Raw genomic sequence first — 24656 nt, 5'->3', positions numbered from 1 at the left:
TTAAGAATAAAATATAGCATTGCACATTATCTTGGAAAAACACTGTAAGCCCAGGACTGAAAGTGGATAATACCTTACCTTCAGCATATGCAAGAAGAAGGAACAAGTCACTGCCTATTTCTACCTCACTTTTTCCCTTTATATTTGCTGGTGATAAAGTACAAGCTTCCCCTAATTCATATGCTTAAATTTTGTCTCCTTCAACGTTAATAAATTGTTAGGACAGGACTCTAATGAGCAACTAACTATTCAACTCCATCAGCCCCAGCTGGTGGACTGAATGTTGGCTATTCACATAGAGAAGCTTTGAAACTCCAGCCCTGAAGTCAGTAAATTTTCTGGGGAATAAAAGGAAGCACCGCTGTCATGCTTACGACTTATTACTGCTAGAACTGGTCTCAGTAATTTAAACTGAGATAAGTCAATTGCAATTTAGGGATTCTGTCAAAGTTTACTTCTTTGCTGATATTCTTGACTAAAACTTCTAAGTTTTCAATTGAAAAACTGCAATATCTCTATGACAAATGTAGGCAAATTTAAGTTTTCAACAAAAGAGAATGCTCTGAAATTGAATACTGAAGAAATGTGTATTTTGATTTTTTTGAATCATTGTGCTGTATGTAAAAGGATTGCAATTGCCCAAAGGACTAAAATTCACCAAATAGTTCTTATCAATAACTAAATGCATTCTCCTATAGGGAATATTGGTTCCATTATTATACATTTAATAGCAGCAAAAACCTTTTCAGCCTCAGGTTTTTAGGATTTGGGTTTTTTAATTATTTCCCCTTCCTCCCCCTCATATTACTGCTGTCTCAGAAGGTCATACGTATATTACTGACTTTGAAACAATATTTAGGGACACTCGGAAGGAAAAAAATAAACACCACCAAACCCAAAACTCAGATATTACGACCTGTTTTGTATGCTGAAATGCAAAACAATTGCATTTCATCAGAAATACATGCTTTCCTTCCCTCTATTACAGGAACTCCTCAGTATAAAAATTCTATTTGAAAATTTAGACAAGCACTACATTCTGTAGTCCTGAGATTTAACAGAGTAACACGATGAATTTCAGAAGCATCAGCATAAACATGAGTGCAGATTGCTGGGGTTTGTATGCAGCTATATCCATCCTTCAAACTTTTTTTTTTCTTAACCTACCTTGTGGCTAATGACCTCAGGTGGGAATACGAGAGTATTGCATTTAAAAAGTGAGAAATATACAGGCAGAAGCCAAATGTAGGTTTTCTGCTGTTCTATATGCTCTGAAGAGACAAACCAAAATCAAAAACTTAATCAAAACACCTCCAATTTACTTTTGCTAGAGCTGGACTCAGCAAAACAACAATTGCTTTTTGATTTTCCATCACAGAAGTCTGACAAAAGCAAAATACAGTGTTGGACACTGACTTCTAAAACACTGTAGACAGAGAGCATTCTGTGATTGATCTGTGCTCTTTATGAGAGGGCTTGGCTTTGTTTTTCAGCTGGACACCATAACCCTGAAAAAAACAACTGGTGAGGAATCCACACTCAGTGTTCTAGCAGCATGCCTGATCCCAGAGGCTAGCAATCACACCCATTTCAGGGGGCCCAAGCACCTTTAAAGAATACTAGCTCCTGCCAGCAGGCTCAAGACTAATGTCTGCTAATGGTCAGCTTCACCTGCTTTTCTTCTAAGTTTTGCCAACCCAAGAAGCTGTGATCTTCAGGTTGCTCTGAGACCAGATGGCTTTTAAGCATTGGGAAATAACTCCCTGACTGAGAATCACCATTAAAGATGGGAAATTGATAGATGTATTAAAAATAGAAATAAAAGCCACTTACATAATTTTTCATTTTCATACACTTAAAGAATGTCAATTTTTTGGGAAAAAATACCACCAAAATAACCAGTCCACTTACATCCAGCACACTGAGCCAATAGTAATGATGTATTTTGCCATGTATGAACTTTGCCATGCTGCAGAGGTACCAAAAAATCAATACATCCAAATTGACAAGTTTGTCAATGATTGAAATTAATTTCCTTTTTTCTGGTACTTCACTAAACTGAATTCCATAGTATCACATTAATTAACATCCCACTCATATGGTCTGTGTAGCTGGAAAACAGCTAGGTTATCTCTGTGCATAGGGAAAAGGTTGCATTATTGTTATTATTAAGATGAAGACAGTGGAAGGTATTCATACACAGCCATAAATGTTTTACTTACCGATTTAACCGCAAAGGCTCTTCGAGCTATCAAGGTTAAAGTTTCAAAAAAGCACCAGTCATGCTGGATTCTCAGCTGGACTCTCAGGACCCAGTGTTCTTGGAAAATGTATATCTATGGCATCCCAGAAAATTTGGGTCTGTCTGATGCAGAATTGCAGTACTTGACCAGAAGCAGGCCATAAGACCCAGTAACTCATTTAGAAAGTAACTAGCACACTGACTAAACTGGGTGGGTTTGTCTCAAGGAACGCAGAGGAACAAAAATAGAACCTGAAACCAAACTTAAACAGGGTCACAGGTCTTTGTAACTTCTGAATGTGAACTTGTGGAAGTGCTCAATTTAACATTAAACAGACGTAAGATGAAGTTTAGAGGGCTGGACTGCAAGTGTTAAGAAATCGAGTCCTTCCTCTTGAAAAGGTGAAAGGAATCGGGACTTGCAGCTATGATATGCAGTATCTTGTCTTTCTAGTCTTGTTTTGGGGGAGTCAGCAAATTTAATTTGAAAGACCCTTTGGTTTTGGTGTGTTTTCCTATTTATATTCCAGACCAAGGAGTATGTTTCTTTTCAGAGTAAATGTTTTGTTATTTACAATTATGTTTCTGCGGCTGAAATCAGGCAGCTAGATCAGAGATATCCTCTGGGAAAACTGCTTAAGGACCATGTTTTTCACCTTGGTCTTTTGGGCCGTGCCCTTAATTGGAGCTTAGTGTCCCGTTAATGACTGTGCCTCCTGGGATTTATATGACCATTTCAGAATTGCAGTTTCTGCCTAATGTACTGCTGAACAACAAAGAGTCCTTGTAGTCATATCCCAAAGGCCCCCCTATTAAATATACAGCAGTTCTCAATTAACCTGATGTTTAAAAACCACAATAGCTCTAAAGGCTATCTGCTTAGGAAAGTCCCTGGTCTAAACTGATATCATTTAATTGTGCCCTAATGCAATTCTGTCCATATGCGAAGACCAGCTTGCATGTGACACTAATAGTTGACTTCATGCTCTGTTGTGACCACGCTAACAGATTTCTATACCCATATGTATCAGTTTCAAGGCATTAGGATACTGAAATTAACCTTGATTGTATCTCAGAGTTCACAGTATCTGTAAGTTTAAAGAGTAAGTATAATGAGAACCTGTGAAGTTTAGGACGCTGCAGGAATAATGTGCCACAGCTCTTGCTGTGAGATCAGGAGGCTGGACACAAAAAAAAGATGGTGATAAATTCACTAATCTCAGCAGAGTGTGGAAGGATGGTGCTGACAGTTTTTCATGATCAGGAAAGTGAATTCCACCACCTTTCTGAAACATCTGTGACAAGCATCTTAAAAAAGAAGACCAGTTGTTTAACCACAAAAATACACAACTATACTACAAAGTCAACTAGTCAAGGTAAAATGAGGTTTCAAGTAAGAAAAATTATGCCAGCTGTTATTTTTACATGATCAAAAAAGATTTCCTGACATTCTTAATACATTTGCTCCGACTTCGGTTTTAAAAAGGGCTGGTGACACAGCCACAAGTAGAGAGAAAATACTTGAGATCTGCACTGGACCAAAAAACATGGCTCAGCACCAGATACGTATTTTCATATGTCTAGTAGAGGAAATTAAAAGCTTTCCCTTGTTGCTTACCTGAATTTCTGTGTTTTAGGCTCCTAGCATGCATTTCTTACTGGCTGATTCTCCAGGCTGTCCAATTTTGATTGGAAAAATGTATCAGTGGGACGAGAGATCTGGTTCCCTGCAAAATGCAGTACAGAGCATTGTTCGCAAAGTTATGGGAGGGGGAAAAAAACCCAACACACAACCACAAAGAAAAACAAGACATGAAAGCAAACAACAGGGTGTCCATGCTTCACCCACAACCCCATCATTCATCAGCACCTGGGCTTTCTCTTTCCACCCACTGCTGAAAAAGCTTTCTATGAGCTTTCAAAAATCAAAGCAAAATTTTAAAGACTGTGAACATTATAGTAAATTCAAGTCAAACAAACAAAAAAACCTGAAAATTATCCTGTGGGGACACAATTTGTTTTCAGAGAGAAGGTTTTTAGCAAAAGAAAAAAAAATCCTACAAAGTACTCTGTCAAGGGAGAGACAGAGCTAGTGGCCAGGGCACTGTACTAAGTCTCCAGAGATCCCAGTTCAGAGCCATAGATCTCCAGTGTGAGCCCAGTGCCAGAAACACCTGCTAGCTGCTAGAAGAACATGATTCTCATCTTTGATTTCCTTAAAAATATAAACTTAGCTTTTATTAGTAAAGTTTGAAGATGTATGCTAAGGGAAGCGCTTCCCTTAGGATCACCTAAGGGAGGTGAAAAGGAGCAAAAAATTACATTAGTTCTGAGCTGTGATCTTGTATGTTTCTATGAATAGATCAACTCTGAAATTCACTTTCCTAAATAATTCCTTCCAGCGAATGGTTTTAGAGCTGTGATTCATCACCTCAAAGCTTTAACAAATGACAGGGCTCATGTGAGGTTCTTTCCCATAAATAAGGTCCAGCTGAGCACAGAAGTTTAACTTTTTTTAGAGAAGGGAAGACCTAGGCTGACCATGGAGAATGGGAAGTTACAAGTTACCCATCACTGATGGCTACACAGTGCCTCTTAATGAGAAGGGGATTCCAGATAAAGATTATCAGAGATATTTCCTAGGATATTTCCAGGATCTCAATAATGCTTTGATCTGGCTCCTAAACTGTTCTTTCAGTCCCACTCAAAAAAAAAAAAAAAAAAAAAAAAAGAAAAAAAAGTGGGGGGAAGGAACATTACTAATATTGATGAGTTAAGAAAAGAGGGGAAAGCACATGGGATCCACTTGTGTGGTCTCCCCAGGGGACATCAGGAAACTGGGGGAGTGTATTTCTGCTCTGTTCTCACCCCACTTACCTCCACTGCCCTTTTTCTTTTCCTCTTTTGCCCATTCTTTCTGCTACAACTCATCTATTTACAGCTTGCTGATCCAATTCATCAACCTGACCAGGAGATATCTGCCTCTTTTTGCTGAAAAGTTTTTATTTTTCTGATGTTTTACTTACTGGATCTCCTTCCCATTTAACCAAATGAGGTGAACAGCAGAGGCATATAGACAGGGGAAGGGATCTCCAAGTATCAGTCATGGTAAACTGTTAGTCTAGCCTCTGACAGTGCACAAAACTATGACTAACAGCTGGCTTTGATTGAAATAAGGTCAGTTTCTTCCTTCTCTTGGGTCAGTGTATCTGGTATCAGTATAAGTCAATTATAACTCAGCAGAGAAATGACAGAATGGTCAGGGTTGGAAGTGACCTCTGGAGATCATCTAGTCCAACCCACCACTAAAGCAGGTTCACCTAGAGCAGGTTGCACAGAATTGTGTCCAGGTGGGTTTTGAATGTCTCCAGAGAAGAAGAATCCACAACCTCTATGGGCAGCCTGCTCCAGTGCTCTGCACGCTCAAAGTAGAGAAGGTTTTCTTCATACTCAGATGGAACTTCCTATGTTTCAGTTTGTGCCCACTGCTCCCTGTCTTATCACTGGGCACCACTGAAAAGAGCCTAGTCCCTCCCTCTTGACACTGATATTTGTAGACATTGATAAGATCTCCTCTCAGTCTTCTCCAGGCTAAACAGGCCCAGTTGTCTCAGCCTTTCCTGGTAAGGGAGATGCTCTACTACCCTAATCATCTTTGTAGCCCTAAATATCTACTTTGTTGTTGTTCTTTTCTGGTCTAGTTTCTGTAGATAAATGAGTTAAATTGACTAGCTGAAGCACATAACAGGAGCCAGACCCAGCACAAGGTAAACAACAGGGGTGCAGAGCTGGGACTGGCTATGAGTTACAGTATGGGAGAGTTAAGCTCCACTCCTTGACAGTGATGAACTGGTACATTGGTTCAAATGGTCCTGGAAAAATGCCTTGGAACACAGAAAATTGAAATTACTCAAAGTTAATTCCAGAGAAAAAATTGATGAAGTTATAGCTCACAATTACCAAAAGAAGGAGGTCCCACTAAGCCAACTTGTTGAATCAACAGAAAAAAAATCACTGGGGGAAAAAAGTTTTAAATTGGCTTAAAGAGATGACTTAGCCCTGCAAAGTATTCAATAATTGCCAAGCTAGTCCATGGGAGAGGACCTGAGTGCACAGCTCAGCATGAAAAGAACAGGGGATGAAACAGGCAAAAGTTGTTTGTCATGGTTTGCAACCTCACCTGGTGCTTTGCATGTTCACCCACCTGTTATCTAAATGCCTGCAGCCAGTTCAGTGCATTTCCATTAACTTCTCTGTGAGGTAGCTAAGGTTACCCATGCCTTGCAGACGGGGAATTGAAACAGAGAGTGCTCAAATAATTTACATTAAGTCCCAGAGAAAACAGGGGTCTGCCTGGAATCTGAACCCAAGATTTACCAAGTTCTCTGGTGTTAATAAATGACAAGTTGCTCCTGGTTCTGAAGACCCCAATGAAGGCAATGAATGAAGGAGACAAATGATAGAACTTACATGAAAAATCCGCCCTTACTGCACTCCTTACAGAAGCCTTGATTATTCAGTATGTACTGCCTTCCTTCACAATGTTAGTATTATTAAACAAAATTTGTATTGTTAAAGATTTTAAATAAAGAAACTCCAATAAGTATATTGAGAAATCAGAAAATGCACTTAAAGCAGAAAGCTGCCTTTATCATTATAATAGCATGAAAGAGCTTTAAAAAAAATAATAAATCAAGTGTACAAATTATCCGACATTCATTGCATGACATCCTGACAGCTATGTTAGTCCTGTTAAAAATATCCAGGAGGACGGCACATTGCAGATGGTACTTCATAATGCGTTCACTTAAAAGCAGTTATTCTCTACCTCAGAGAGAGCACAGCTTGATGAAGGCCATAGGACACTTGCTTCAGCCAGCAAAAGCTGCTTGATGAGGGCGTCTTTAGTTAGTTAGTTAGTAACTTATTCATTCATTCATTTTATGCAGGAAAATTTGATGAAACTTGAAGGAAAAATCAAAGCCTTGCACCTTCTTTGTGCAATCCAGAATCTAGTTCAAATTATGTCTGCTTCTCCAAGAATTACAAGTGTGAAAAATGAGTTAAAATGCCCTAGACGTTCACCTCTAGAAACATGAGCTCAAACCTGTCTTCCTATAGGTTACCAGTGAAATGATTGACTATTTGTCAGCGCCACAAAGTCAATAAATTACTGGGCAACCTGATAGGACTGATTGTCAAAAGATGCCCAGGAGCGGAATATCCTGCCCAGAATGAGGTGTCTAAGCAGAACCCTACAAGTGACCTTCAGGAACAGTCCATCTCATAGCCCACCCCGCTCTTATCCCCATTCTGCTTTGCAACAGAAAAAAACATATTTGCCTAGAATATCATACAGAAGAATATTTTAATAAATGCCAAGTAAAGAAATATAATTTTCTTAGCAAACAAGATGTCAGCTCAACAGTACAAATGTCATATTTACATTCATTTTATTAAGATTTATACCATTTAATGCTGGGCTTTAAGAATTACACTATAAACGGAATATAATTTTCATATAAAAGGGATGGTATATTTTTAAATCAAGCCTGTAGAAACTCACTCATCAGTGGTTTATGAAACTTGAGTACACTGATGCTTCAGTACTCAATTAATGTCAGGCAATATGGATTTCAATCTGGCTTGAAATATATTTAAACAAATGAAGTAGATACAAATGTTGGCTCTTTGGCCAGCCAGAGCTAAAAATCCATTTTCTACCCCATTTATAATAAGAAGTAATCTGAATGTAATTTATCTAAAGCACAATATGTTTCCCTAATTTTTACAAGTAACCATTACTTACAGTTTAAGTAATAGTTATATCCGTGGAACTTAGTGCACTTAATTGAAAATGCATGGTATTAAAACGTAAGGCTCCATCCTTCAAAAATAAAAGCATTATCCTAAAGAATAATTGAAGTGGGGGAGTGGGGGCTGGGAAAAGACAAAGGAAGAGAACCTCAACAAAAATCCTTAAATGCAAACATTTCTTCCCATTTATGTTATATTAGGATTGTGTTTGAATGAAATTAGTCTCTCTCAACCCCATATTTCAGTTCAGATTACAAAATTCTCTCATCTGATTGTCACATTTTGCGTTGAAGTCAAATCCTTCCACAGCAGAGTGACATGTCAAGGGTGACAGTGACAAATTGTCACTAAGTAAGGAATAACACATGACAGGGCATTCGGCCATAATGAGATATATGCATGCCTCAAGAGCGTTTGCAGGCATGAGGCTGAAGGGCGATTGCTCCCAGCACTCATAATGTTGCTAGGTCTCATTAAGACTTTACATGCACTGGAATAGATTTCTAGTGATTAAAAGAAAAAAAAAAAAAAAGATTTATGAATGAGTAAATCATGGCAGCAAGTTTTATTTTTATTTATACTTACCTAGAAATTTGTATGGCTTAGAAGGCTGGGGTGAAAAAGGAGAAAGGGCCTTTTATCCCTCTTAAATATTTTATGCTGCTGTCCATCACAGCAACATACAAGTTCCATCCCTTCTAAATGAATAGCATCAGTGAAATCTTTGGCCTAATGGACTTGATGGTGTTCCCTGACACATATTTATTTGTAGCCATAAACTTTACATGGGCAAGGTGTTACTCTTCAAATATATAATGATTTTATTAATGTCTCTTTTTGTTGATGTGGGTTTAGAGGTAATAAAGGGGCATGTCAAAGTTCACAGAAAGGTTTTTAACTTATCCTTTGTGATTTGATTTCTAATGACTAATTAGTACCTCTTAATTAATTATAAGCACAACCGCTAAATTCTGACAGGACTATCATAACATAGAGACTTTTATGAAGAAGGTCAGGACTGTGGTTAAAGGGACATAGGAAGTCATATATTCAGCTCAGCCAGTGTCTCTCACCACCAGGTAAGGAAGGCAAGAAGATGCTGTTATGGAGTTTATTGCTGTCCTCAGACTACAGATCCACTTGACTTAGGATCCAGGGCAAGACACAGGAGAGTTGTTTGTGAAGAAAAGGCTCAAAGTCAGGTAAGGAGAAATGGGTAGGGCTTATGGTCCCCCTACTAGCAAGAGCAGGATGACAGAGCTTTCCATGCCTCAGTTTCCTTGATTAGGAAAGGTTGCCATGAAATTTAATTTCTCCACCATCTGTAGGGCACACAGAGCCTTTGGGGCTAAGAACAGTCACAATTCAGAGTGCAAAGCTTCTTGGTATTCATTTCAATGTATAAGAAGTTTGCCACCATAAGCAATAGAAATCAGTCACTTTCTCCCATTCAAGAGAAAAAAAAAACTTTTACTTTTTCTCTAAAAGTGAAAGCCAAAGTCTCATCCCATTCTCCCCTACAACACATGTACTGTCTCATTTTGCTTTAAAAAATGAAGAGATACTAGCAACATTGTGGCTGCTCATCAACAATATTTAGGAAGCTGCAGTGATATTCCCAGAAGATTTTACCATTGAAGGAAGCTAGTCGGTGATGGTTTGTTATATCTTTATCCAATCCACGAGCATCTTCTCCTAAACAGAACTCTCTCATCTCTCTGAAAGAAGGAAAAAAGCTATTATGACACACAGTAAAATGGAAGAAAGGATGGGTACTTTGAAAGAGAGAGGAAGACAGCCCGAAAGTCCAGAAGCTTAGACTGTGTCCCTGCTTGGATGCTGGACATGAGAACACCTGTTTGTTGAAACAAACCTTAGTGGCAAATAATTTTGTTATTCACAGTAATGCTTAGCATTTCTATAGCATCTGTCATTTAGGAGCTTTGCAGAACCTTCACAGAAAAAACTCTTCACAGAAAAATCCATTTTGCTACCAGATATGTATCTTTATAAGCTACAGGGAAGTTACGAGCTCAGTTCAGTCCATGACAGAGAAGAAATAAGGAAAACAGTTCTTCCAGATGTAAGGAATTTTTTCCGTGTGACATTCTTCTGGATATCCCAAACTTCTTTCCCAAATCTCAATCACAATGATGCGTAAACCGAGAACTGATCTTGAAAGCCTTTCCATTTGGGTTTGAAATAAAAAAGAATCAGTGAGTGCTACCACAGTGCTAGGAACGGGGCAAATCAGACACTTTTCATTATAGAAAATAGAGCCTATCAATTTGGCCTGAGGCCTCAGATTCAAACCCTTACTGATGTAAATGACTCCCGCTGAGGTGTTTTTCTTCCTGCCAAGGAGAGCAGTTTGTGCTCTTACCTCTCATCCAGCACATCCTCAGCCATACATCCCAGCCTCTAAACATCAGTGCCAATCACCAGCCTCAGCTCTCCCATTCAAACAATAAAGTCACAGGCCTCTTGGATCAGGGAACAACCCCTATGGCTGGAGCTGACAACCTTGGATTCGTCGCTCTCCCGGCAATAAATGAGTTATGCAAGTACATAAATTTCAATTACTCACTGCTTTGGAAAGGGATTTCTGGATTGTATTATCTGCGGTTATATCCTTGGCAGTGGGGCCACCCAGGCATTTCTCAAACAAGAGCGACACCTGGGTTGTGGCATTCACTCGAATGGGCTGGTTTATGCTTGCAACCCTTAACTGTCCCACAGAAATATGTTTCACAGATGGGATGGTCATTGAAACAAACTGGGAAGTGAACACAATGATGGCAGTTTTATGCATTGGCAACTTGTCTGGTTTAATTCTAGACCTTCTTGATGGCTGTGTTGGCCCTTTGCAGCCATGGCCCCCGGATATTGCAGAACAGGATTTTTCCATTTTTTAGATAGTACCATTTATACTTATTATATCATAGCCTTCTACAAAGCAACGTGCTTGCTGCTGTTATTTATGGAGAAAAACAATGACAACGAGCCTAATTGTGAACTTGTACCCATGAACTCTAACCTGCTTTAGTATATTGTTGCTGTTGTTTGCATTATGCCCGTCCTGGTGCAAACATAGAAGGGACAGTCCATGTTGAGTGGAACAGATTATGGAGATGTGCCCCAAAGACAGAGAGACTCCCAAGCTTTAGGGGGTCCTACCCTCCTGACATAAGCACCTTACATCCTGAGGAGATAATGCCTTCTTGTAGGTCTAGGAATTGTCCAAGTATCTTGGGAAGTCCAGGTCTCTTGAGAAGTCACATGAAGAGTCAAGAGAAATGTAAGCAGAAGTGGATCTAGGGAACAAGCCCAAATATTTTATATGCAGGTCTGGGGTCAGGTTGGCTTAGGCCCAAAACTGAAGTGCAGGCAAGTTCTGGATCTCCCAGAACTTTCCCGCTTCAAGAGTATAGGACATAGTGGATCCCCAAAGAGAAGAATTGACACTGGATGTGGGAGGCCAAGTGCTTGTGGGGATTCAGTCTGCTCACCATCTATCCCAAAACACAAGAATATTAATTAAAGCCTCAGGGAGCTAATTGGACTTAAATAAATGAGGCTGCAGTAGCCAGAAAATTTTGAAACTGAGGAGGCTATGGATCTTTTCTCAGAGAATGGTAGGAATTCAAAGAGAACTCAAAGGAATGAGCAGAGAGGAAATTATGAAGGGAAAAAAGTAAACTGAAAGGACCACAGGAATGTGCATGGAGAACCTCAAAATGTGTATAGATTAGTGTATTTTTGAATATATTTGGATACCAAAATATACTGTACAAATGCACTTTAGTTTTGATTGCTGAACATTCCTTTATGTTGCCAAGTATAATGGAAGCTTTCTTCTTGTTTAAGTAGGGAATAGAGAGATGGGTCTTAGTTAAGGTAAGCATTATAAACAGTTAAACAAAAAGAAGGTGGAAAAGACCAGCATTCTGAAATGAAAACGTTTTGCTTTTGCTGACTGACTTTAAAACATGGCTGGAAAATAGATCCTAGGCTCTTTCCACCTGATGTCATAGTCTTCCATTTTTAAAGTCTGTGGTAATTGTATAAAGCTTATACTGAGGTGAGAAAAGGCTCATAGGAATTCTCAACAAGTTTCTAAAGCCTCTTCTCCAAGGAATATTTCTCCAAGTGATACTGCTGCATTTGCACCATCCCCATTCCCAGACATGGATACAGGTTCCTGGGAGGGGTGGGTTAGGAAAAGGCCAGTCTGCATAGCCAATGTTTCCAAAGATTTACCAGTCTTGAAACTGAAGGTTGAAATTAAAAAATTCATGTTGTACAATGGAGGAGATTGGTCAAATAAAGTGCAGTGCATTGTGGATTACTAAAGAAGAAGCAGGCATGTGGGGCCATGTTATGCCTTGTCCATCACCTGCGAAGTACCTGTCTGCCTGCCACATCTTGCCCGTCACTCTGCCTGGTGTTTGCTGGCTCAGCCCTGCGAAGCAGGCAGCAAGGGGAGAAAGGAGTATAGCAAAGGATGCAGCAGACTAGACAGTGCCGCCTTTGAGTCTTGAAGTTCAGCAGTACTCAGGGAGCTGTGGCATTCCTTGTGACAGAAGGAAGCCCGCAGGCTTCTTACAACAGTGGTTTCAGACAGACCCATGACCAGGGGACAGGAAAAATGGTATGAAGCAACTTTCCCACCACCTCCAGCCAAGCCTAAAAATCTGTTCAAACGGGAACTGAGTCCTGAGCCTTTAGACAGAAACCTCTCTGAGCTGAAAGTAAACCAGAAACAGTTCTAGGGTTGTCTCTTTTTTTAGTTTGGATGTGTTACTAACACAGTATAACGCTACAGTCAGCTACACATCATCCCAACTGTAAAAATTAAAAAGAGCTGTTGAATGTCGAGTGATGAAGCACTAAGTGTCACAACTTCAAAAGTCCTGTTTTTCTGGCAATATTTACTTATTCACATGACACATTAACATATGTAATAAGTACATAAAAGAACAAATGTCATATGGAGAAGAAAAGTCGATGTGTACCCATAATATAGTGAAGAGTATCAGAAAAACCTTAGATTGCTTTGATTTCTTGACTCATGTACCTGAAACACAATCCCTGTGCTGCAATAGCACTTCTTTCTTCTGTGACTGTACAGTACCTCATACTGTCAGGGTTCATGACTATTGCTCCTCTTTTCTGCTTCAACACACCTAACAGAAGAGTTTCCTTTCCACTGAATTTCTTATAGAGGAGTTTATGAAAAAAAAAAATATTACATAAAGCTATAAAGAAAAGCTGTTCTCTAAGAAGTTGTTTTGAGTGTCTTTAGCTCTTACTTTGCCAGCAAAGGCTCATCCCATCAGTCCTTAACTCATATAAGCATTGCATGTTATTACGCCATGAGGCTGCCACAGGATTATTGTATAAGATTATGACCAGATCTTGAAAATTTGTTTTTCTTAGTTTTTCAGCTGGCATACACTTAACTGCTTTGCTTGCTTCCAAATTATGTCTAATGTCCATTGCATGTGTCATATGGCAAACATCAGCCAATTCTGCAAAAGCTGTTTCTAAACGTGTTTGGTTAGATTGTTTTTTTAAGGCAAGTTCATTTCCTTTGCTAAATTTAAACAATAGAAAGCCTAACATGTATGCAGCATTTCAGCTTCAGGGTCAATGGTCTTCATTCATTATTTGGGTGTGAAAATAAAGTGTAAGAAATGAAATGCTGCTACAGCCTTCCCTACATCTGATACTAGTAATCGGTTCCTCCAATGAGAATATTATGGGTTTGGCATATAGGCAAAGAAAACAGAAACACAGAGGCAAATGATGAAAATGTATCAGCCAGCTAAAAAAAAATAAATTGTATTATATTTTAGGCCAGTACATCCTAGATCTAAATTCTTTTCTTCTCCAAAAGAATAAAGATTGTATTGATAATCAGCTACTAAGTTAGAACAGATACACGTTGGCATTTTAGACTTCTAAAGAGTGTGGAGATCTGTGGCTAAATAAATCTCCCCATTTTTACACTAGCACAACAGTAGCAAAGATGCTGACTATGTGCTATTCATTATATAAACTAATACATTTGACAGCTGAACTGAGACTCTCACTGTCACCTTCAAACTTGAACTTCGACTTGACCTAATCCCATATCAAATGATAACAGTTTACCATCTGTCCTTGGTCAGCCCAATGGAAGACTTCAAAGGATAGATTTAATAGCATATAGTTTGGCCTTGACATACAGACTGTATCTGTTCTTACTTAAAGAACAATAAAACCTTGTATTTCATTTCTCTTTTTTTTTTTCTTGTTTTTTAACAGATGGAGGGCTGGTGTCTTATTCCATTCTGTCACCCCATCTGGATGCCTTAAATGTGATACTAAGGGAAGCACGGGGTGAGCCCACCAAAAGCTTGGTTCTAGTTGAGATACAGTGAGAAAGGAAAGAAAAGACTGATACCTATCTTGAGTCATGGCAAATTAAAGACATTTAAGGCTGCCATAGGGGAATGTGGAGCAGAAATCAGCACTGACTTCTGAATTAACAGTGGCAGAACATAACAATGCAGCACTGGAGTGCACTGCACACTGTCAAAGAAGTACGGCTGCTCCATCAGTGACACCTAATTGAAAATAAACATTTTTGTCAGTCAGTTTATGTGGCACTTTTCAAAACAGCAAACTGCAAGTCTAAACATCACAGGAATCATTTTCTGGTTACTGTTCCTCCTGAGATCTCACCTGGCTGAGTTTACCACAGGAAAACCTTCTCTGAGGAATTCGAAGAATGTGTTTCACTCTCACTGCAAAATTAACTATTTTGCTCTTTTCTGAATGAGCTTTTCATTATAATCCAGAGTTTAAAAGTTCTTTTGTGAAACACCTTGATACAGCCATGGCATTTTTTGTAACTCAGAGTAGTAGATTTGGTTAACATTTTTTAAGGGACGAAGGACTACTAAAATCATTTAGTCTGAGCTACTATCTGTTTAACACAGGGCAAAGGATTGAATCCAGTAATTCCAAAAGGAGAATATATTTTCCTTACTCTGAAAATGTAGTGGAGTAGTAGTATGATCATAACAAATATCGTACCAGTGCATGCTGACTTCTTTGCAAATGCTCTGCAGAGACAACTACGGATGAGGTCTTCTCTTTTCACATCTCTGAAGTAACAAGCATATTCAGCAGTGCTATAAAATAATAAACAGCAAACGGGTTTATTTTTAGTGGTCATTCAGAGTTTACTCAGGTCATTTACATATGTGGACTTCAAAGTCCCCTTGAATTGCAGAAGAGTGAAGCAAAACCTTATCAATGGTGCTTTCATGTTAAGGTGATGCAAGAGCTTCAATCCCCAGTTACCTTCAACTTAATACTTTCATCCTAGTGAGTCCTGACATTAAGAAACTTGGGGAAAGACATGAAGGATGGCAGGATAACACAAAAGCAAAAGATTCATGAATATTAGGAATTTATCCCTATCCCTTCCTGGTGTTTGTACCCCTCGGTAGACGTGAAAAAACAATGCAAATCTCTTCCATCCTAGCAAAGGATGTTAGATGAGTCACCGTGGACAAAAATGCATCATAATGTTGTCATGTCAATCAAAGCTTTGACAGACAATGCCAAGTCCATTGAGCAAAGATTTATAAAATTACAAACCAGTTTCTGCTCAATGAATCTCTGCATAGACCCCTCTAATCATATTTGAGAATATTATTTACCAGGTGAACCAAAACAAAAGAAGAAATGGACAAAAATCAAATGGATCCAGACCAAATATATTTTTGTGTTTTCTGCAGCAAAGATAAAATCCCTGCATTTTGTTTGGATTGAAATGAATCATGTTGGTAACTTCTTTTTTTTTAAAAAAAAAAAAAAAGCAGAGAAAATGCAAGTCTAAACTGTTACAAAACTGATGCCAACCTGCCCCATTTCCACCTCTGACTTCTATTCACAAATTGCAATACTTGGGTAGATCACTTGGAATGGAACAGCCCTGTTTTCAGTCTCCCAGGACAGCACCCCAGCCCTGAAGCAATAAAGCTATTTGAGGTATGAATCTCTCCTATTGACATTTGTTCCACTTTGGGAAATAAGCATTTCCTAGACCAAAGGCTGAAACTTGAGCGAATATCTTAAACACAAGACCGCATAATTATTTTGTATAAAATATATCTAGCTTGAAAGCTGCAATGTAATCTCAGCTTCAAAATGTACTCTGGATGGGGAGTTATGTGCTCTTCCAACACACAGGAAGGGCTTGATTTAAATCCCTGTTATTGGTTCCTCTGTAAGAGACTGCAGGACAACGCTTCCTTGAAGAGCAGCTCTGAGAAGCCAATTTTTCAGGAAATAGTAATGAATATGCATCTGCGTATGTGCTGCAACTTCTGAGCAGTCAAGAACTGGGAAAGGAGGATTTGAATGTGAAAACATCTGTCCTCTAGCAGTACCTTGGGCACTCAGCTTGAGGCAAGCCAGCCAGCACCTAAACAGCCAAATCCCTAACCCTCACCTGAACCATGAGGAAATGGCACCTACCAGCATTACAAAGTGGAAATCTTCAGAAAAGTGTTTGTTCATGGTAAGGGATGTTTCTACCTCCTCTCCTCTTACAGACATTTCTCCTATTCACTAGCATGCTTTTACTGGTGCTCTTGTGGAAGTAAACCAAAGCAGCCTGTCTGCTTTGAGATAAAACCTGCAATGATGCTGGGATCAGCACCAAACTGGGGGAAAGGAAGCATCCAAAAGCCCTTTACCGAAGATCTCAGCTGGTCTAAAAGGCTCAGTCTGCAGCTCTTCCAAAGGAAACCTGTTTTCTTAACGATCTGTCCTTTCTCATCTGCAGAGAGAAAGTCAAGTGTGTCCTTATACACTACTTTAGTAAAATGGATGTGCAGCACTCACTTCATTATAACCGCCATGGGGATTAAAAGTAACTTGAGCAAATGGCCCTAACTCCTTGTAATTATCTTTTGAAGACACTTGAAGACAAAAGAAAAAACAAAAAACAAACTAGCTCAAGAACAGCAGTGCTTGCCAAGGGACCGGTGAGCAGCTGGCAGGGGCTGCGGGCGCAGCAGTTCCCCCATGAGCCTGGCTCTCCCACACGGTGTCCCAGGCCGATGGCAGGACCCGTGGCACTGGGGACGTGCAGAGGGCCTCAGAGAAGGAGCTCTTCCATGGATGTGTGGCGGGCAAGGCTGAAAGGCGTCTGGCTTTGTGTCTGAGCAATGCTGCCCTCCTATGGCTTGTCGCTCAGCCCACTCGCTTCTGCGCTGACACCCCTCGGTCCCAAATGCTTCAACAGGTCCCTAGCGCCACTGAAAAGGCAAAAGGAGGGGGTACGGGACGAGCAGTCGGTTATTCTCTCTGGCTCGGGGCCACTGAACCATACTCCCCGATGAGTGACCCAGCTGGCAGAGCCCCACCTCTGCCCAGGCCCTCCAGGGGAGCACAGCCCTTCCCAGCCCTCATCCCCCATCCCTCGGAATGCTCTCAGCTGTGTAGCTCATTCCCCTGTTAACCCTTTCAGAGGTAACGCAACAGAGAAGCAAGAAGCTGAAAAGTTTAACTGAGAGTGCAAATATTCTTTTAAAAACAAACCTTCCAGCTATTCAAGTCCAGGCCTGTAAGAAGCTCCTGACTACAGCTGTGTGCCCCCTTACTGCGCCGTGCCAGGGGCCACAGCCCAGCCGGAGTCCTTAGGCCAACCCAGTACTGAGTCCTCTTCCTTCTGACGGAAGACTAGGACCTCTTGCTTAAAGCTTGTTTTTCTTTTGAAAACAGTTTCTAGCTCCTTTCTTACCTACTTGCTAGCAAAATTCCTCTTCTTCGCTGCCGCAAACTGGCTGCAAGTGGCTGTGGAGTTCTCTGCTGACCCTACTCGTGGTGCATCTCTACAGCTTTATGTAGACTCCCATCAGTACAACCGCTCAGCCCCGCTCCCACCTCTAGGCTCTTCTCAGCTTACAAAAAGGTCTTTCCACTACACCACTGGTCCCCACTGGAGTCAGCCGAGGCCTGTGGTTTATTGGTGGGACCTGGCTTTAAGTCCTGAATACACTTGAAGATTTATTAAATAAACACACCGCTTGTCTGCAGTGTGGCACAGAAGACTACAAGGTCAGCAAGTAGTCCAGCAATGACAGAAATTTCTTTATGCAGACAAAGGCCCACCGCTACATTTTTGTAAATGCTTCTCGTGGAGAAGGAGGCTCAAACTGGGTACATCTCAAGGGTTTACAAGCAGCTGCAGAATATAAATGTATAAGGGAAAAGAAATTATAAATTGAAGAGATATAGCACGGCAGGAGAAAATGGCAATCCATAGACTCTGCTGAGATCCAGCTGGTGCCCTGGATGGATGATAACTGCGCATTTTGTGCACTTAGTGAATTTGGTTGCATAAGGCGCTCAGATACATGAAGCCACTTCTAGATAACAGGGGATACTCCTCTACCTCTCTCTCAAATCCCCCAGATACCTATGAAATCACTTCTCCAGCGCAGAAATAGGTCTGCCTTAAGCCACGCCAGCCTGCTTTCCAAATTCACTGTGGTCAGAGCTCTGCAGTTCTGAGGAAAACCTGTAGCTTTTATGTAATAAAAAAGTAACTGACACTGTGTTTACCACGTGCCTTCTCAGATGATTTTCACATCTGGATTGTTTCCAGTGTACATATATAGTTCATCTATGTTTATAAAGTTATAAAGTTTTAAAAACTTTGGCAGTCTCTCAGCCAGAGCTGTGATGTAGGTCTAGTGTGTGTTTATGGGGCCTGAGCTGTGTATCAAAATACTGGGAAGTTTCAAGCACCTTAATGGACTTGCAGGTGGAGCTAAGTGGAAGCTGTAACCCAAGTGAGGAGGATTTCTTCCTTGTGTTAAAAACGAAGTTTTCCTACAACAAATTCCTAACTAAGCCTCACTGCAACTACTTAATTCACCCAATCCCAGGCAGCGCACTCCTGCAGAGCCCCACAGCTGTCTGAATGGACACGCAGGCTGTCATCCCTCAGTACCACCCCAGGTCTCACACACACACCTGGCCCCTCTACAGCCCACACTGCTTTGCACATGATGATAAGCCAGAGTTACAGGGCTGGCCCACCCTCTAGCCTCCAGCAGCCTCATGTGCCATTACCATAGTCTTCCTCTGCCAGGCGGGAGGGCCCTTGGCATGACTTAACCCGGGCCTTGCTGTGCCTGAATCGTGGCAGACTCCACTGGGGAGTGGGAGAAGAAGCATCAGCAAGTGCCCATCTACTCTCAGATGCAGAATTTATCTTTAGTCTCAGCTTTGGTCCCAAATCTCACCCCAAACATCCCTGGGCTACTTGTCAGTGGGTCCTCCTGCTCCCACCCTTGCTCTGTCCTTAGGCAAAACCACACACAGTGGTATACTCTGCTCTGAGAGTAACTGGCAATTGGATTAGAAGTCCATTCGTGAAAAAAACCTCATCTCGCATGTTTGTACCCTAGCCCCTATATGGGCTACACGTACAGTAATACTGTGGCTCTACTGGTTTTACTATCTCACTATAACAGGCTCTTGAAACCTGATAAATAATTTTTGACAGTAGGCCATAGCTGGCTTCAAGCAGGCAGCCCAGCAAGCAGTAGAGATTTTGCATATAAAGCTATTAGGGTAACCAAAGGGTCAGCTTCTTTCTACGCTGCTAGAGGAAGCAGTGAGGAGATAGAGACAGAACACATTTTTGTAATGAGTTAATTACAATTAATACAAAAGAGCATGGGATGTCTACTCAGTCTGTATTCAACACTGACAGATCTAGGAATGCTGGACACTGTAGTTTTCACTCCTTACAATACCTGAGCATCCATTTCAAACCCTTTCCTGACAATCTAATTTCCCCCTTGAAATACCTGAATGTGTAGGCACCAGTTTTGTCTTCCCTCACCACCCTCACAGCTCTTTGTACTAGCATCACAAAACACCTTTTATTTAAACCAGAATTGTAAAAACAATGGAAGACCTTTATTACTTTTATACCTTATGCTGAACATTGTTATTCCCCTTTTGAGAAAACATCCTCTATGAATATATATTTAGAATTCTTCCCACAAACTTAAGAACTGATTGCAATCATAGAATTACTCGAAAACTGACAAATTATAACTAAATATTTCGAAAGGTAAATATCCCTGGTCTTTTATTAATGATGTACTAGCAGCTTCCTACAAAATAATAGCTATCATTTTGAAAAGACCAGATCCTCAAAATGCAAAGAAAATATATACCAGCTCAATGTCCATACTCGTACAAAGAGGAAGGTTTCAGGAATGTAATGAGAGAGATTGCACTTACTGTTGCAAATAATTAAAGAATCAGAATTTGCTTTTGCACTATAAAGTACGAAGTTATCAGAAGCAGACTATGATTTTTCCCTGTTTCTTAAAGAGTTAAGAAAAGCTCCAAACCAAATCCGGTCTCAGCAACAGAGACAGACACTGAAACCAGCACCATGCTGACTCTCAGCACCCTGCTGTAAGCATTAGGAAGTTTCCCTCAGATAAAGAGGCAGAAATGTGCTAATTTCTGCCCTTCATAAAACCAGTGGAGTCCTAGAATTATAGTTAAGGTGATGACACAACCTAGTCAGTCAATCATCTCGTGTCTGCCCAGGTAATTATATTTTAACTGTTAAAGGGCTTTGGGAAATTGTCAGCCATGTGAATGCTTGGTTGATGCAGCACTTACATTTACCATCTTAAGGTGATCAATGTAATTCCCAGTCCAGGGGAGGCCAAATTATGAGTTCAATGCAACCCCTGGTATTTAAGAGAAACTGACCAAGAGAAATAATCCAGGACATACCCACACTGCTCTTCATTTGTGGCAGATAAAGGAGTTTAGAGAAGAACTTGTATAACTTCCGCTACAGATAGCTCCGTAGCTTTGACTGAACAGACTGAGGCTGTTTTAGTACACAGGGCCTCCATAGGACATTAACTTTGTTCCTAAATAATTTAGCTGGACAGTGAACAAAGAACAAATGCTTTTCAGGACTCGTATGAAGGACCAGGAGATGAAGTGACATGTGCTGGGTGGGGATTTTAAATGCAGTTTAGCACTTGACTTAGCATGTAATGCTGCGCCATATGAACAGTGTTTCTGGTCCCGTTTCCCTGCCTTTAAAAGGAAGAGGGTACCTAGTACCTAGATATGAGTGCCTCCTCCTAAGACCGTAAGGCTCAATGTTTGAAGAATAGCTTAGGATCTTCGGAAGAAAGATGTACGAAATCATTATTGATCCCAAATGTTTTGTATACTCTGTTGCTGCACTCAATAAAACACTCAAATATAGAACATGTTTCTGCAAAGCCAGCATGCAGAAAATTCTCTATTGTCTCTTTCTACTCTATCAAACAGTCCACGGAAATCTTTAGAGTCCCTAGTCAATACTATTTAAAACATCAAGACTGATTTTACATTCCACATTCTTTGTAATTTCTCTTTCTCTTAAACAGGTAGTACACTTGTGGGAAGAATGCCTTCCCTTCATAATTATAACACACAAAGCTTCAGACATGCACATTTCAGGTGAAGGCCTAAAATTCTGAAGGATCTCATTATCCTTCCAACACAAAAAGACCTTCCTGGGGACCACTGATTTTCTGTGAAAGGATGTGTATTTTGTTTCCTTTCAATGTTACAGTATAAGATAATGTCATGACCACCTCATAGACTTATGGTAATCCAGTTCATGAAAAATCAAATCCACCCACTGTATAAGCGTACATTAATTATAATACAAGAACCGATACAGGGTAGCCTAGAAGCAAACTGGTTCCAACTTGTCCTTCCCAATCATTCAGCTTCCACTGCATGTCTCTTGGAGTCATAGGGCAAGCCAAGTGCACCTTGACAGCCCTGGAAATTATTCTAAACCAGTTCATCATATTCCCCAGCACTTCTGATTACAAAACTAATAGCTTGAAATGGACATTCTGGAGTTAACCCTGTGACCTGCTTAGCTGGTAACAAGAAGAGCAGCAAAATGTGGTACAAGTGCCATGCTGAGAGTGACAACACCTAGTGATGCTTGAGGCTCCAGTACCAGAAGCAATGCCAGAAAATGGAAGTAATTGAGGGGTTTTCATTTCTTCTTTCAGCCTGCATAAGTTTGCTTTCCATAATTGTCTTTCACATGTAACTTATGATGTGTATTTCTCAATAGGAAAATATCAGTGATGAGGGGCAATGATGCAGCTTGATCAGATATTTGGCTAATTCTCTACTGTCTGAAGGCAGAAGGGAATTTCTCAGAGAGTGCAGGGCTCTTAGGACAGAACATGTATTCAGAGCTGCCCAACAACCACTTTTGGCCAGTACCTGAATGACTTACATCCAGCCCAGTAACAGATGACATTAAAGTATTATGGGCCAGGGAAAAAGATTTATTTCTTAGATAAAAAGGGGCTTTAAAATTTCCTTCTGAAAACAAACAAAAAAACCCCGACCCCTGTTTAAAAAAAGGGATGTACCCTCGGGAGGTTTAGCCAGCTCACCACAGGCTCAAATGAGCAATAATACTAGCACAGCAAAAGGGGGCAGGAACGCGCAACTAGGGAGCAGCAGAAGGAAGCAGGACTGTGCTACTGACCCCATGTACCCATTAGATTAACTTTGTTGTAAAGCGAATCTGCTCTCTGACTGATATCCAGGCTATCTATAGAAACATGTGAGACAGGAATCAACTGAATGAGTCTCATTCTCCAAGTATATGACTTGACAGGTCTGAATGTGGGTTTTAAATGCCTGAATAAGGAAGGAAAGAGATTCTGGTGATGAAAACTTTTTGCAGAACAAAAAGATTCCAACCTGAATCCACATGGTGTAAAGCATTAAGGACATCTTTTTATCTTTGGAAATTATTTTACAGTTAACTGAATAACAACTCTGAAAATAAAGCCTCTTTTTATTCTCTCTCCTTGCATTTGCAATGGGAAGGTTTTAAAGAACAGTATTTGATCCATTAGGTTGAGGAACTCACAGTACTGTACATTGTTTTAGTGTACTAAATTTAGTTGACTTCTGTCTCTTTCAATTATCCCTGTAAAAAGGACAGGTGAAAAATGATGTCTCCCTTTATATCATTTTGTTTGCTGTTAATTCTTCTCTTCTGGTGCTCGCTTGTTTTTTAGGGTAGGCAGGACAAAACAGCTTAAGGGAGAAAACCGCCCTATAAAAAGTTCTTTTTCTGCATTTGAGCTTGTAGAGTCTTCCATTTCATATTTATATCTCATCAATAAAGTGTCAGGATTGCTGATAAGAAGAGAAAAGTCAGATGGAGAATGGATTGAATCTTAACTTTGGTAAAATAGGCTAATAAGAAATCCTGAATGTAAAAATAAATTTCCATGCATGATATCCTCATCATTAATGGGAAGCAAAACTAAATACAAGTTTTACATAATTAATCCACTGACTTGTCCATTTCTTCCACAGCAAAGGGCTTTAGAGGAATAGCATGCCCTAATTCTTAGAAGAACTGTGCTCCTCATCAGAGGTGCTCTTAGACATTTCAGAAATAGTTTCATTCCACTTATGTGTATGCCCTCTGTAGGCTATGTGCTACTCTTAACACCCCTCAACCTCTCAAAAGGAGCTAGAAAGTAGGCATGAATTCTGGGGCAGGTCTTGAATTTGACTTTTTCTTTGCAAAGGATACAACAGTGAGAGGCAAAAGGTTTCTGACTGTGAAGTCCTCCAACCATCAAATGGTAATCAAATATTTGATGAGGAGGAAGCAAAAATATTAATGTATCTTAGTGATCTGTTTAAATTTCCAAAACAGTAATTGTTGAATTTCACTGCTCTCAAAAACTTTGTTCTGAAAACAGAAAGATGCAGCAATGATTTGCTCTGAGTTACTTCTGAGTCTGAATGATCAAAGATATATTGAAGTTTTATTCCTCCACCTTTTTTCAGTGTTAGGACTGGGCTGATACTCCACAGGGACCAAAAACAAACAAAAAAACCCCACCCAAAACAACAACAAACAAAATATAATGACAAAACAACAAAAAACAACAACAAAACAACAAACAAAAAATAAAATAATTTAAAAAAAAACAACAACAAACAAACAACAACCCAGGCCTCTGGAGAAGAAGTGCTCCATTCAGAAATTCACTAATTCTATTGGAAAGGTTAGAAAAGCATTCCTTACTGCATTTGATAGTGCTTCATTAATTATCAGGATTAATCTAGCACTAAAATCCAATGCAGAAAATTCAGCAGTGATCATGGATCTTTCATTGATTCCTCCAGAGAAACACAAAACAAGAAATACAGATCCTGTAATAAGACCTGGAAGAATTTATGACAGGATTAAAAAAGTTTCTAGTGCATCCTACAACAGTGCTGGTGACAGTAAGTTGGGTAGTAGGCTAGTGTCAATGGCAGAGGTGATGATCAGCAAGCATACATGGAATTGTTGGGAGTTGTGGCTTCCTGGAAACAAGTGTCTGTGGAGCAGATATCCTGAAATCCTGCTTTCCCATTCACCTACCAGATGTTCCCTACCCTTCCTCTTGATGAGTGTCTTCGTCAGACGTTGGGATGTCACCAG

The 24656-nt window shown here is 40.1% G+C and overlaps 1 long non-coding RNA gene across 1 annotated transcript in view; it reads right to left on the bottom strand.

Annotated features, from left to right (window-relative positions):
- LOC130152657 (uncharacterized) overlaps window positions 1–24656 on the bottom strand; it is a 37850-nt gene that overhangs the window by 9262 nt on the left and 3932 nt on the right. The window contains exon 2 of the long non-coding RNA XR_008823069.1: window positions 15143–15240. This is a non-coding gene — a long non-coding RNA (uncharacterized LOC130152657). The remainder of the gene's footprint in view (window positions 1–15142; window positions 15241–24656) is intronic.

The sequence above is a fragment of the Falco biarmicus genome, chromosome 7, assembly GCF_023638135.1.
Source record: "Falco biarmicus isolate bFalBia1 chromosome 7, bFalBia1.pri, whole genome shotgun sequence".
NCBI lineage: Eukaryota > Metazoa > Chordata > Aves > Falconiformes > Falconidae > Falco > Falco biarmicus.
The sequence above is the reverse complement of the archived record's forward strand: the minus strand, read 5'-3'. Positions and strand labels throughout refer to the sequence as shown.